A 13,406-nucleotide genomic window follows, 5' to 3' on the forward strand; every position below is an offset into this window, starting at 1 on the left:
ATAGATATATGACATCCATTTGTCCAAACCCATAGAATGTGCAATAGAAAGAGTGAACCTTGAGGTAAACTTTGGACATTGAGTGATTATAATGCATGAATACAGGTTGATCAACTGTGTCAAATTACTAATCTGGTGAGTGAAGCTGATAATGGGAGAGGTTATGCATGCTGGGACAGAGCGTATACCAGGAATCCCTGTACCTTGTACTCATTTTTGCTATGAGTCTAAAACTGCTCTAAAAAATAAAGTCTATTAAAAAAAAGTACAAAGTTAGAAAGTTTACCTTACTGGCTACCCAATGATTATAATGAAATAGTAACTAAGACAGTGTACTATTAATGCAAGAGTAGAACTAAAGGCCAGTGGAATGTAACAGAGTTTTTAAAAACCATCAGGGAAAGCTAGTACATGGAATTAGGATAGAGTTTGGCTACAGGAGGAGAAATGGGTAGTGGTCAGAAGGCAAATCTTACAATTTGCCCAGAAATTAACTCCAGACTGAGCGTAGATGTTATACGAAAAGCAAAACATTGAACTTTTAGAAGATAATACATGCAGATCTTGTCATGACCTCTACCTTGGGAAAGATTTCTTAGACACTTCCCAGAACAACACTGAGTGTAAAGGAGAAACGTGACCCACTTTGCCACATAAAAATTAAGAACTTCTGTCTCTCAAAAAAAATCACAAATAGGCAAAAGGTGAACTGTTCACAGACGGTGAAATTGAATTCCAATAAGTTAAACGACTTCCCTAAGATCACACAACTAGTGAAAGCTGAGACGCAGACACAAAATGGGCCCTCAGGCCCCGTGCTCTCTCCCTGGACATCCACCCCGGGACGGAACTCCCTTTGGACCAAGGGTTGTAACACAAGGTTCATTATATTTTACCGTGTTTCTTCGGCAACTGCTACATGCCCAGAGCATCATGTTCAGACATCTGTTTCCCCAGTTCCCCAGGAACTGGCCCGACACAATGTCCTTAAAATCCCAGGATAGGCTTGAGCCACAGGTTCACAATGACAAACATAACATGTTTCTAAACTCTCCTGGAAACAATTTTCTTCCTTTTCAGTCAGGAAGCACAAAGATTGAAATTCATTTAAATTCTATAAAGCAAAGCAATTTTTTTCACCCTAGACTGTATCTTACAACATCCACTATATGGAACACTATCTCCTGTGTTAACCTTCAGTAAATGCTGCCCTCAGATCCTGGGGAAGTTAACGTCCAGTGCAAGAAATTATATTCATTACAAATACATTTACATGCTAAAGTTGATCCTTAAAAGCCAGTAATTCTACACACATATTTAAATGGGAGAGGGGAAAAATTGAAGCTATCAGTTACATTTTAATGGAGTAGGGCTTTTATTCCTTGTGCATAGTTTTAAATCATATAGCAACACCAAACATGTTAAAATAGAGATAATCAGTTTTATTCACAGAAGTAACCCATTAATCCGTTACAATATTTTTGGAGGACCCAGTGAGAGAATGCCTTGGGCATCAATGCCTGACTACCTGAATTTAGCAATAATATTGGAAGACTCTTTGTACATATGCAGGAAATGAGTATCTTGATTATTAATCAGTGCATGCCCTACCCTGAGAATGTTCCACATTAGACTTAACAAAACAGTAATACCAAAATAAGATGTAATTCATGTTGAAGAGCAGAGAAGTAGTTAAGTAAAAGGGACTTTTTGTAAGGCAGCAGAAACAACCCATTAGACTTTTAGAGAAATTTTTAAAGTCCGAATTTAGGAAGAAATGGCTACTTTCTCCACAGCTTTGTAAACTATCAACTGTTATATACATGTTGACGTTTCAAGGTGATAATTTTATTCTGTTAAGAGTTGGCACCAGAATTACTTTTGGAACTCCCGCTTCCTGACAAGATGGAACCAGAATTACCCTCCTCCTATTCCTTGAAAGTGGTTAAACAGCATACCTTTCTCTGCAAACCATCTGCTGCAGGATTCAGATGTTTCCAGCAGTGGAGTTGAGTCGTGACCCTCAGCATATAGGTCTCTCTGACTTCGAGCTGAACACTCAGGTTGTGGGAGCCTGTCTATCACTGGGTCTTGGGGTTAGAGGCGTGACTGTCAGACATCAGAACATGGAAATCAGAGAAGCCGGATTGTGGAGGCATATTTGGGCCCCTTGACACAGGATTTACTGCGTGCTGAAAGGACTCAAGTACATAGAGTAAGAGTTTATCCTGGTCACAGTGAGACCAAACTTGCCCAAAGCCATTCATTCCAGCAAGCATTTCTAGGCTCGCAGGAGGAAGGTGACTGTATGGATCTAAGAGATGTCGCTACGGGACATGCCTTGCTTAAGTGTGATACAGAAAGAACTCTTCTCCCATCAGGGAAGTAGCACAGCTTGGGAGGATCAGTGGAGAGGCTACATCAAGGCAGGAACAGCTGAGGTGGCAGCAGGGGCAGGGAGGGCAGCTGAAATGCTTGGTTAAACCAAAGCAGCAGCATGCACTTGACCCATTGGGTAGCCTGGACCCCAAGCGCCCTGTGTTCCTGCGAAGCCATAGGCTCCCATGGAATCACTGATATCAGAACCACCTGCGACAACCCAAACCATCGATACGGGTAGCTTGACCAAAATAGGACTGTGGGATGTTACACACCTGAACTTGGCTAGCCACCAACAGAACAATGTGAGAGAGCTACATCATGAATGCTCAATACCTGGGGCTCAAGCCAAACCCCCCTCTACCCACTCAGATGATCATAATGCAAACAGAAATCTTCTGCTTCGCAAGAACAATGAACCCGCAGGTGACAAGGGGTGACCAGGGGGATGGCGTCTAGAGCTGAGGACGGGTTTCTTTTAGACACAAATAAGCACCTGTGGGGATGCTCAGAGCCATACCAAGACAGGACTTCTCACCTTCAGGCTGAGGACGGGTTGGGTCTCAGGACATCAACTTTTGAATCCTGGGGTTCCCAGCCGGTGAACTGAGAACTTCAGGCTAAACAGAATAGGGAAGGGGTACCATTTAAATTTGGTCTTTGATAGGACTGCCAATAGTCTCCTAGAGCTCAACAAAGACAGCAGGGCGGCTTGAACTTTTGTCACAGAAATCCAAACGTGTGTGTCCCAGCGGCTGCCCTGACCCCGAGCTTTCTGTCTGTGACCTTCCACAGACATCTACAATCACTGGCATATAACCCGCTCCTTCCCTGCAAACCTAGACCCCTGGACAAACACTTAACAGCCCTCACATAGCAGCAGGATGGGCCTCAGAAGACTTTTTATTTCAATTATAAAAGAAGTGGGTTTTTATTTTAGAACTTTGACACTCTCCGAAAATGAAGACTGCTTTTCCAGTATTAGAGACAGAGACAGAGACAGAGACAGAATGAACTCCCCTGTTCTCAGTAAATCTCGAAATAGAACAACCACCTTGCCCAAGTGTACCATCTGCTGGCTGGTGACCTGTGCATGAACAGATGGCATGATTGTTCTTGTGTCTGGTATCCAGCAGATATTCGCATGACAAGACTGCCAGGTAGAGGGGATAAATATAGGCTGTCTGTCGGTCCCCTCCTGTTTAGAGCTATCGCCTTCCAGTGATCACTTGATGGGGGAGAGAAAAAATACTTAGCCATGTATGTTCTGCACATGTTTTATAGGGGAAATTAAAGATTCTAATTTGAAGTGGTAAAGATCCAACCCTTTCTGAAAGGCCTAAATTCAACAAGGGATAAAAGAGAAGTGTATTCTTGCTTTAAAAAAATTAGTTTAATGAGCAGTAACAGCTGTGCCACAGAAATAGGTATACAGATTGTACTTAGATTATTCTTTAATTAAAAAGTATAGGGGCAGCTGGGTGGCTCAGTCAGTTGAGCGTCTGACTTAGACTCAGGTCACGATCTCACTGTTTTGAGTTCGAGCCCCACGTCGGGCCCTGTGCTGACAGCTCGGAGCCTGGAGCCTGCTTCGGATTCTGTGTCTCCCTTTCTCTCTGCCCCTCCCCTGCTCGCACTCTGTTTCTCTGTCTCTTTCTCTTTCTCTGTCTCTCTCTCTCTCTCTCAAAAATAAATAAACATTAAAAAAATGTTGAGGATAATTTGCTGTAAACTATGGATTCTTTCATATAATTCAGCAGTCATTTGAAATCTGAATCCAGGAGCCTTTCCATTATTTACACGTGCCATTTTCCCTAATCTCTGCATTTCACTGAAGCCCGAAGCACAGTGCTCACGCCGGGCCCTGGGTGACAGGTTGAGGGGCTGATAATCCTCGTGAACATTTCCTCGGGCCGCACACTCACCTTGTGCCTCACAACAAAAGTGATTTCCCCTTCAGGCCCACCCAGTGGCTGAAACCCAACCGATAAGCGAGTCACAATAAAGTATTCCTGATGTGTAGCAGTGACAGGAGATAATCTTTCAGGATTTGTTTGTTTGCATTTTTATTGAACATTTTGCTGTTCAATAGGGTCCAGTGCAAGCAGATCTCTCCGACTGATTTCAGATTCCACAGCGGGATGTGACTTCCAGGTTCTGACCAAGTAATTGCTCATGAGGCTGGTTCTGTTGTGTCTTGAGGTCTTAGAAATGCTGGGCTGTATTTTTTTAACTTTATTTTTTTTATTAATGTTTGTTTTATTTCAAGTTGAGTTAAAGTAATTTTATTTGCAAATAGTGTTGAACATTAAGGAGTTCCAAGAAGTGTTATCACAAAACCAAAACTACATTCTTTGTCTCCTCATCTTCTACCTCATTCTTCTCCCCAGAGGAAAGCACGTTCAACTTTGCAGCTATCTCCCCCCTCCCTGATATTTCCAAAAGATATATACAGCAATGCAAAAATGCTTTTCCGATGACTCAGTGTTACGCAATAGCAATCCAAAATTCTCAGAACTGAGAATTTTAGCACACTGGTATGCTCTTTTTCCGTCTTCAACCTTTCAATATAATTTTATTTTTAATTAACCCCAAAGGAGTATCTATATAGTTGTACACACATAGCCGTTTATTTCTAATCAATATATATGTTGTGATTCTGTTTTCATTTTTATGCCACCTTGGATTTAAACTACAGTCGCTATGTGTGTCCTTTCATCATTTTCGCTCATTTTCTGGGAATGTTTACTCAGTCTTTTTACACCCTTTGACAGTTGTGCAAAACCCGCTCAACATTATTTTCCCAAACATGCAGGCACATCAGGTAATACATCAGTTCCATCTACTTCTCCCCCCGTCTCTATTTGCAACTCTCTGGACTGGTCACCTCTCGGCTTGCTGACCGGCTACTGGCCTGAACCGGGCTCTGCTGTCGCTGCTGAACTTACCCCCCTATCCTGTGTTATAGTTTCTGTCCCCCCACCAGTCCGTCTTTCTCTTTCTCATCCCCCAATCCCTTTCATTTTGTGGAAATAACGTCTCTCCTGAGAAAACATGCAGAAGAAGTTAATCCCTAACACTTTTCACATAGCCACATTTTTGTATTCTGCCCTCAACTCTGGAAAGGCAATCTGTTTAAATATCGAAGTTGAGTGTCACCTGGGTGGCTCAGTTAAGCGTCCGACTTGATTTCGGCTCAGGTCATGAGCTCACGGTTGTGGGTTGGAGCCCCGCATTGGGCTCTACGCTGACAGCGTGGAGCCTACTTGGGATTCTCTCTCTCCCTCCCCCTCTCCCTGCCCCTCCCCTGCACAGGCTCATGTGCACACACTCTCTGTCTCTCTCAAAATAAATACATAAATATAGAAGTTTAGGTTGAAAATACGAATTTCAGAAGAGCTTTTCCTTCATCTTCCAGATTCCAGTGTCATCACCGAGAAGCCTGATGTCTTCCATGTTTTCCAGATTCTTTGATCGTCCTCCTCTGGGGTTTTCTCAGAATTTTTCCTTATTATTGTTCTGAAATTTATGAGATGTAACCTGGGACAGGTCTTTTATTTTATTCATTGTGCTGGGCATTCAGTGGACTATCTCCCTCTGGAACAGGTCTTCATCGGCTCTAGGTATGCCCCCTGTGCTGTTCTGTGGCTTATCCATAGTTTCCTGCTTACTCTTCTTGGGGCTCCTCCGGTCAGATGCCAGACCACCTACATCAGTCTTCCGATTCTCCTTCCTTCCTCTCCAGTGTTCATTTCCATGTCTTTTTGTACCCAAACCTTAAGGCTTTCTTAAATATCATATTTAGGCTTTTATATATTTTGTATTTAGAAGAGCTCTTCTTTGCTATTTGATTATTTAAAGAACATCCACTTCTCTATTCATGAAGAGATTATCTTTCAACTTCTTGAGAATTTAACTATGGCCTCTCTGAAATAGTTCCCCGCTCCCTGTTTCCTTTGCACCCCCTTTTCTACTTATTTGTTCTTTCTTTTTTTTTAAAGAGAGAGTGTGAGAGAGAGTGTGAGCGGGGGAAGGGGAGAGGGGCAGAGAGGGAGAGAGAGAGAGAATCTCAAGCAGGATCCACACTCAGCACAGAGCCTGAAGCAGGGCTCAATCCCACAACCCAGACACCATGACCTGAGCTGAAATCAAGAGTCTACGCTTAGCCAGGTACCCCTTATTTGCTATTTGCTCTTGATTTAGCCTTTTCCTTCTAGCACTCCTTACCTTCTGATGATCCTTGTGTGTCTCTCTCTATTGGAGGGTGAAGCACCCAAATGCTGATTGGAAGTTCTCAGGGCAGGCAGAGCTGTAGACTGGGGAAGGACAATGGACAAGTTGGACCAATTTTTGTTGGGGATCCCCAGTTGTCAGTATCTGTAGGTCTTTTCTTTGGGGTGTTTCAGTTTCTCCAGAGAAAGATCTTCCTGTCCCTTATCTGGAGAGGCATCATCCTGGCTATAATCTGACACTGAGGGAGAGAGGAAGTGGAAGGGCTTTCATCCAAACTGCAGACCATACTTAACAACCTCGTGCCATTCAGCTCCTGTCACCTGCCCTTCTCTGTGCCTGACACCTGTGTCTGAAACTCTGCCCCCCCCCCCTACAATCCTGGTGCCATCATGTCCAACACTTGCCATTCTTGTCTTTCCAAAGTTGTGTGGCAAACCAGCTTTGTCTTACTCTTGCTTTTCATATCACCCCTCCACCTGCTCAATTCCTTTTCATTTTCACTGATGGTGGACTTTGTGTTTTCTGGGGTTCTTTTCTTCTTGTATTTTGGGATGATTGTTAAGAAAGAAAGAGGAGAGAGATATCTCTACTGTCCCATATTGAAAGCGAAGGCAATGGAATTTTTATTTAGTTTTGCCTTTTTAAGCCAGCATAAAACTCATTATTAATCATATTCTACTATTTCTTTCTTCTCCTAAAGCAGCAAATACGTGGCATTCTTGATGTAAATATTGATTACATCAAAGCAGGTCCAACGTTGGGCTATGAATCACTTTGCTAATTGGAGCTACAGGAAAAATTCTTGACACTTGGTCTCTTAGGGAAGCTTGTTACCGTCAGAATAAAAAAAAGAATATGATATTTTTCTAGTGGATTTTTCCATAATGAGCATCCAGGAAATATCATTTCCTACTGACCACTAAACCTGTGTGAATAATTTGGGACCTGAATTTTACTAGAATGTCAATTTAAAATAACCCATTTCTGTAACAATATTTTCATACTTCTACTGGTGTCACATCAGATATACTACTCTTTATATCTTATGATGTCTGAGAATCATGATTTCTGCTGAATCCAAGCAAAAGCTCTCATAACATGGCATGGGTAGCATGGAACCAAGTGGATGATAATTCCAGAGTTGACAGGCACCTGTTGAGATTTTTAGATTAACAACAAATAGTTTTTAATCATGTGTTTAATTTGAAAATCTGAGACATAATCAGAGATTTATATTTCCGATTATAATGCACATTTCTTAGGGGAGACATATTTTTTAAATCTTGAATGGCCCATGTACCTCTAAGTCCTGTAACAGCAATGCTGTGCTATCTGGTCAGGAAAAAAATCAAACATAATTTATGTTGAGAGAGAAAGGAAAGGAGAGAGAGGAAAATTCATTGCAGCAAGTGAAATGGAGCTTTTTAAGCTTTGCTGCAAGAATCTTGACAAAATAATTCATATTTTAGCATTTCATAGGAAACATAAAGTTTTCTAACTTTTCTCCTTTCATCCAGAAATCTGTGCAACTCCAAACACAGGAAAGATTTTAACTGAGAAGTATTTGCTACTTTTTACTTGTTTTCATACAAATTAAAATACTGTGATCACTGCAATTATTCTTGAGGTTTTCCTTTGTTATTAGGGAAAACAGGCTTTAATTGGAATGATGTAAAGATAATAAATAGTATATCGCGGGTATGGTTTCATTAGTATTGTTACCTTTCCAATGTGCCTACGAACTTACTAAGATGTGAAAAGCTACGTCATGAGATAAAGGAATAACAGTTATGTCAAGGAGGCATAAAATAGCCAATTATATTTCAAAATGATAATTTCAATGTGTATTTTGACCTATATCCTAAAAGTTTCTACCAAGCTTATCCCTTCAATATATATGGTTGATCCTTGAACAACATGGGGGTTGTGACACCAACTTCCCCAAGCCATGTATAATTTTTTTACTTCCCAAAACTTCACTAATAGCCTACTGCTGACCAGAAGCCTTACCAATAAATAGTCAGTTAACATCGATTTTGTATGTTATGCGTATTATATACTATATTCTTACAATAAAGTAAGCCAGAGAAAAAATATTTCATTAAGAAAATTGTAAGGAAGAGGGAATACATTTACAGTGCTGTACTGTATTTACTGAAAAACATCCACATATAAGTGGGCCCGTGCAGTTCAACCCATGCAGTTTGACGGTCAACTGTAGCTTTTATTTTCTTTCCCTTCTACCGCAACTACCACTGGAGAACTTGAACAAGAAATCAGGAAAACTGCAATTCTCTAGATGGGGACATGTTGACTTGATCCCACACACGGGCAGGATCAGCTTCCCCTCCAGGTGGCATAAGAGGCCCCTCATGCTCCCCAACACCCACCTCTCAAAACTTGACACCATAGCTACCCCCCTGGGTTACCAACCTGCAGAAACAATGCGGTGAGCTACGGTCACCTGCAAATAAAATATTTCCATGAATAAATGGTACACAGGTGGGTAAATGTGAGCTGGCAACACCAAGATGTTCAAAGATATCTGCATTTTTAACAAGCTCCCAAAAAGATTTTAGTGTGGATGGTCTGGAGAGCACTTCTGAGAAGCACTGGTCAGAGCACAGGAAATGGGGATGTGAGAAAGGGGCGAGAAGAGTCAAAAGACGGGTGAGATGGCCAGGCACACGCGGAAAGAGGAGGAAAGCGATGGAGGAAGAGGGAAGGGTGGAAGTTTGACACAGGAGCAAAATACAATGGATGGGAATGGAGATGTCATAATAAAAATAAACAAAGTTAAATAATCCACAATGTTTTCTGGCTCAGCCTATCTGCAGTTGTTCCTATAATATGCAATATTTTGACCTTAGAATTACATTACTGACCTCAAAGATATTAAACTGTATATACTAACTAATCATACCAATGTGTGACCCATAAACCAGTCTTGAGCCAGTTTTCTCTTGTGTAATAATCTTCTTTCCTGAAGATATTTTTTTTAATCTTGTAGAATTAATGGCAAGTGGATGAAGTGAGTATCAAATTAAACAAAATTTCTAATGCCTCTCAATGCATAAGTCAAAAAGAACTCAAACTTGGTCTTGATAGTTGCTCTTTTTTAAAAGTTTTTTTGTTTATTTGTTTTTGAGAGAGAGAGAGAGAGAGAGAGAGAGAGAGAGCACGAGTTGGGTAGGGGGAGAGAGAGAGAGAGGAGACACAGAATCGTAAGCAGGCTCCAGGCTCTGTGCTGTCAGCAAAGAGCTCGACGCGGGGCTTGAACTCACAAACCATGAGATCATGACCTGGGCCAAAGTCGGGCGCTTAATGGACTGAGCCACCCAGGCGCCCCTTGATAGTTACTGTTTTTAAATCAGTCTTAATACACAAATTTCTACCTAGGCTCATGGGATGTCAGTGTTGAAGATGAACCTGGGCCAGCTGCCATGGCAGCAGCACTGCTGAGAGGAGGCTGAGGTGAGTGTTCCACATCCACACATCCTGTAGGTCCCCTGGGCCCCCTGAGCACTCATCCAGACCTGGCTAACTGGCCCGGATACTGCCTGCCAATCACACAAAGATTCTGATTTCTCAGTAAGGAGCGGTGTGATAGTCAATGGTAGGTGTCACCTCGGCTAAGTCACGGCACCAGATATGTGGTCAAATACCAGTCCAGATGCTGCTGCTGTGAAACTGTTTCTCGGAAGAGATCAACATTTAATTCAGTGGACTTTGAATACAACAAATCTTTCTCCATAATGTGGGTGGGCCTCATCCCATCAGTGGAAGACCTTAAAAGGAAAGGACTGATCTCCCCCAAGGAAGATGGAATTCTGTCAGCAAATGGCTTTCAGACTCAAGTTGTGCCATCAAATCTTCCCTGGGTCCCCAGCCTGCCTGCCATCCTGCAGATCTTGAGTTCTACACATGTGGCAGTCCTCCTTCAAAGAGACACAAGTGATATCTGTTAGCAGCTCAAGTATGGCAGAAGCTGATGTTCACCAAGGTGCAAAAGACATCTGGTGCCAGGGTGTAAACGGGAGCCCTTGTTGAGTTGGCTGCCCCTTGACAAGTGGGTCAGAGAAGATTTACACGGTGTCTGGAAAAAGACAGCAAGCCTCTTCCCCAAGCCCTGACTGGCCTAGTGGGAGATTCTGACACCTACACCAAGGATGTGTCCATCAGAGAGAATTATCGCTATGAAGTAATGGAAACAGGAGAGTCAGAAAGATGGACCTCGGGGCTCCCCCTGACTCATTGAAAAGTTCCTGAGCATCACTTGATGACTGGTGCCAATGGGATCTGCAGACTCTCCCTCTGTCCTCACCAGGAAGCCTGTGGATTCTAACGTGGCCTCTGACAGAGGTCTGTCCAAGGAGAGAAGATGCGTAAGTCCACCCAAAAGACTGCCAGTTGTCTCTACGGGAATGTTTATCATCAAGAATAAGTAAACTGGCATCTCCCATTTTAGCCATTATTCTGTGTACGTGTTATCATTATGAGTCAGCCCCTGAGAAATGGCCATCCCCTTTGCCTGGTGACACTGAACTCAGCACCCGGGTTTCCTTGAATCTGCACTGGCAACGTAACACTGGGCTGTGCACCAATCTCTTTCTTTCCACAGAGACTAGTCAGATCATTCCAAAGTTTTTCTTGGGATTTGGACTGTTACAACCTTTTCTGAAGTTCAGGAACAATTAGACTGGTACAAGAGTTGGGGAACAAAATGGCAGCCTTATTTGTGGCATTGATGGATTGGAGGATGAAGCTCTAAGACCAAAACAGCTATGGGTATGGCCCTGGAGAGAAGCTCCCCATCTGAGGCACAGGAGGTGTCTCTGTGCTGCGTGGTGGGTCCTCCTTGCAAGAGGCTGCTGGAAGACAGGACAACACCTGCCGTGGGTGGGTGGGCTGCCATAGTGAACCAGGTCAGGCAGTTAAGTCAGTCCTTGTCTCATGGGGAAAAGACAGGGATGGGATGAAGACATGAAACACTGAAGATTTCTCCTCAGTGCTTCCCAGAGAAGCATAAAAAGCTCCTTTTTATGGTTCAAGGTAAAATAGGGGAGAAAGAAAAAGAAATTGTCCCCAGTACATGATAATTATCATTCTAGCCAATTTCCCATACATGTCAATTTCCAAAAAAAAAAAAAAATCCACAATATTATTTTTAGATTAGTGAGTTACTTTTCTTTGAATGATTCAGAAGGTAGTTTGTATCTGTGATATCTCTTAAAGGCTTCATAATCATCCATAGCCATGTCTAAGTTCTATATTTCTATACCTTTATCTCACTTTTATAGCTTTTAAAGATTTTAGCAGCTTATAGTTCCAAATCTTTATCTAAATCCTTGTAAGTGCTATAAATTTTAAATATTTATCATTAACAGGCAATCCTCTGGATATAACTTAAGGGAGGGGGAAAAAGCTCTAACTTTCAAAAGAAAAAGAAAAAGTTAACTGAAAAATCCTAATAGGGCATGCTTTTGGTTCTTTATAATTAGATATATAGACGTTGAAAGCCCTACCTCTGTATTCCAATTGAGGAAAATTGGGCCTCCATTTAGTTCCAGTTACAAGCGATACTCCAGAAATAAAGCTAGATGCTCTGCTGTAGTATAGCACTTTTGCCTTGCGTGGCTCATACACCCAGTATTGTAAAAAAAGGAAATTAAGACGTCTATAAGAGCCACAAGTAAGCAAAAGAAGCCAAAAATACAGCTTACAGTAAGAAGAAGAGTCTGGATGGAACCGGAGGGTATTATGCTAAGTGATATAAGTCAGTCAAAGAATGACAGACATTGTATGTTTTCACTCATATGTGGATCCTGAGAAATTTAACAGAAGATCATGGGGGAGGGGAAGGGGAAAAAAAGTTACAGAGAGGGAGGGAGGCAAACCATAAGAGACTCTTAAGTACTGAGAACAAACTGAGGGTTGATGAGGGGTTGGGGAGAGGAGAAAGTGAGTGATGGGCATTGAGGAGGGCACTTGTTGGGATGGGCACTGGGTGTTGTATGGAAACCGATTTGACAATAAGTTATATTTTCTAAAAAAAGAGAGAGAATAGCAAGTACCAATAAATAAATAAATAAATAAATAAATAAAGTAAAATAAATGTTACATACCTTCACTGTAATATTCACAGTCAAGTGCTAAAAAATAAAAGAATAAATATTAAACTAACAAAAATAAAAACCTAACAAAAAAAGAAGAGTCTGCTATTTATAATAGGTTACTGCCATAGGTACTGCCATCAGTGAAAATAAAACCAGACTATAAAAAATAGAGGGAGAGAAAAGAAGGTTCAGCCCAAACTTGAGTTTTGGGAACGTTTCCCATAACATCCCATCTCTGTCTTTCTTGACTTGTTATGACTGGTTGAGGGAGGGGTTCACTGTAAGAAAAGCTTTCTTTCATGCCAAGAAAAAAAAGAAGAAATGTTCTCAGGGTCATCTTTAGCTTCACTAATTGGTATCTGTGAAGACGTTTTATTCATTCATTCATAACATTCCATACATTTAGTTTTAAAAGAAAGGGCAAATTACAGAGGAAAGCAAAACATTTATTTTCAAAGCAAGACGAATCTCGAGAAAAATAATCAAATACATGAGGTTTGTCTTCAGCCCTATCTCCCCTGCTTAGTCTTTCAAGAGAGAGAAGCTCCCTGACCCACTGGTCAATGCCCTGTGCTTTTCCGCCTCGCCCCCATACAAAGTGCTTTAAGAGATGATATGACGAATTCGGTCACCTCAACCCATGCGCAGTAAGACTAGGTGGCAGTAGAGTTACGTGCA

The 13,406-nt window shown here is 41.8% G+C and overlaps 1 long non-coding RNA gene across 1 annotated transcript in view; it reads right to left on the reverse strand.

Moving 5' to 3' along the window:
* Window positions 1-6,743, reverse strand: part of LOC128312394 (uncharacterized) — a 34,886-nt gene extending 28,143 nt beyond the window's left edge. The window contains exon 1 of the long non-coding RNA XR_008291668.1: window positions 6,607-6,743. This is a non-coding gene — a long non-coding RNA (uncharacterized LOC128312394). The remainder of the gene's footprint in view (window positions 1-6,606) is intronic.
* Window positions 6,744-13,406: the final 6,663 nt, after the last annotated feature.

The sequence above is a fragment of the Acinonyx jubatus genome, chromosome D3, assembly GCF_027475565.1.
Source record: "Acinonyx jubatus isolate Ajub_Pintada_27869175 chromosome D3, VMU_Ajub_asm_v1.0, whole genome shotgun sequence".
Classification (NCBI taxonomy): domain Eukaryota; kingdom Metazoa; phylum Chordata; class Mammalia; order Carnivora; family Felidae; genus Acinonyx; species Acinonyx jubatus.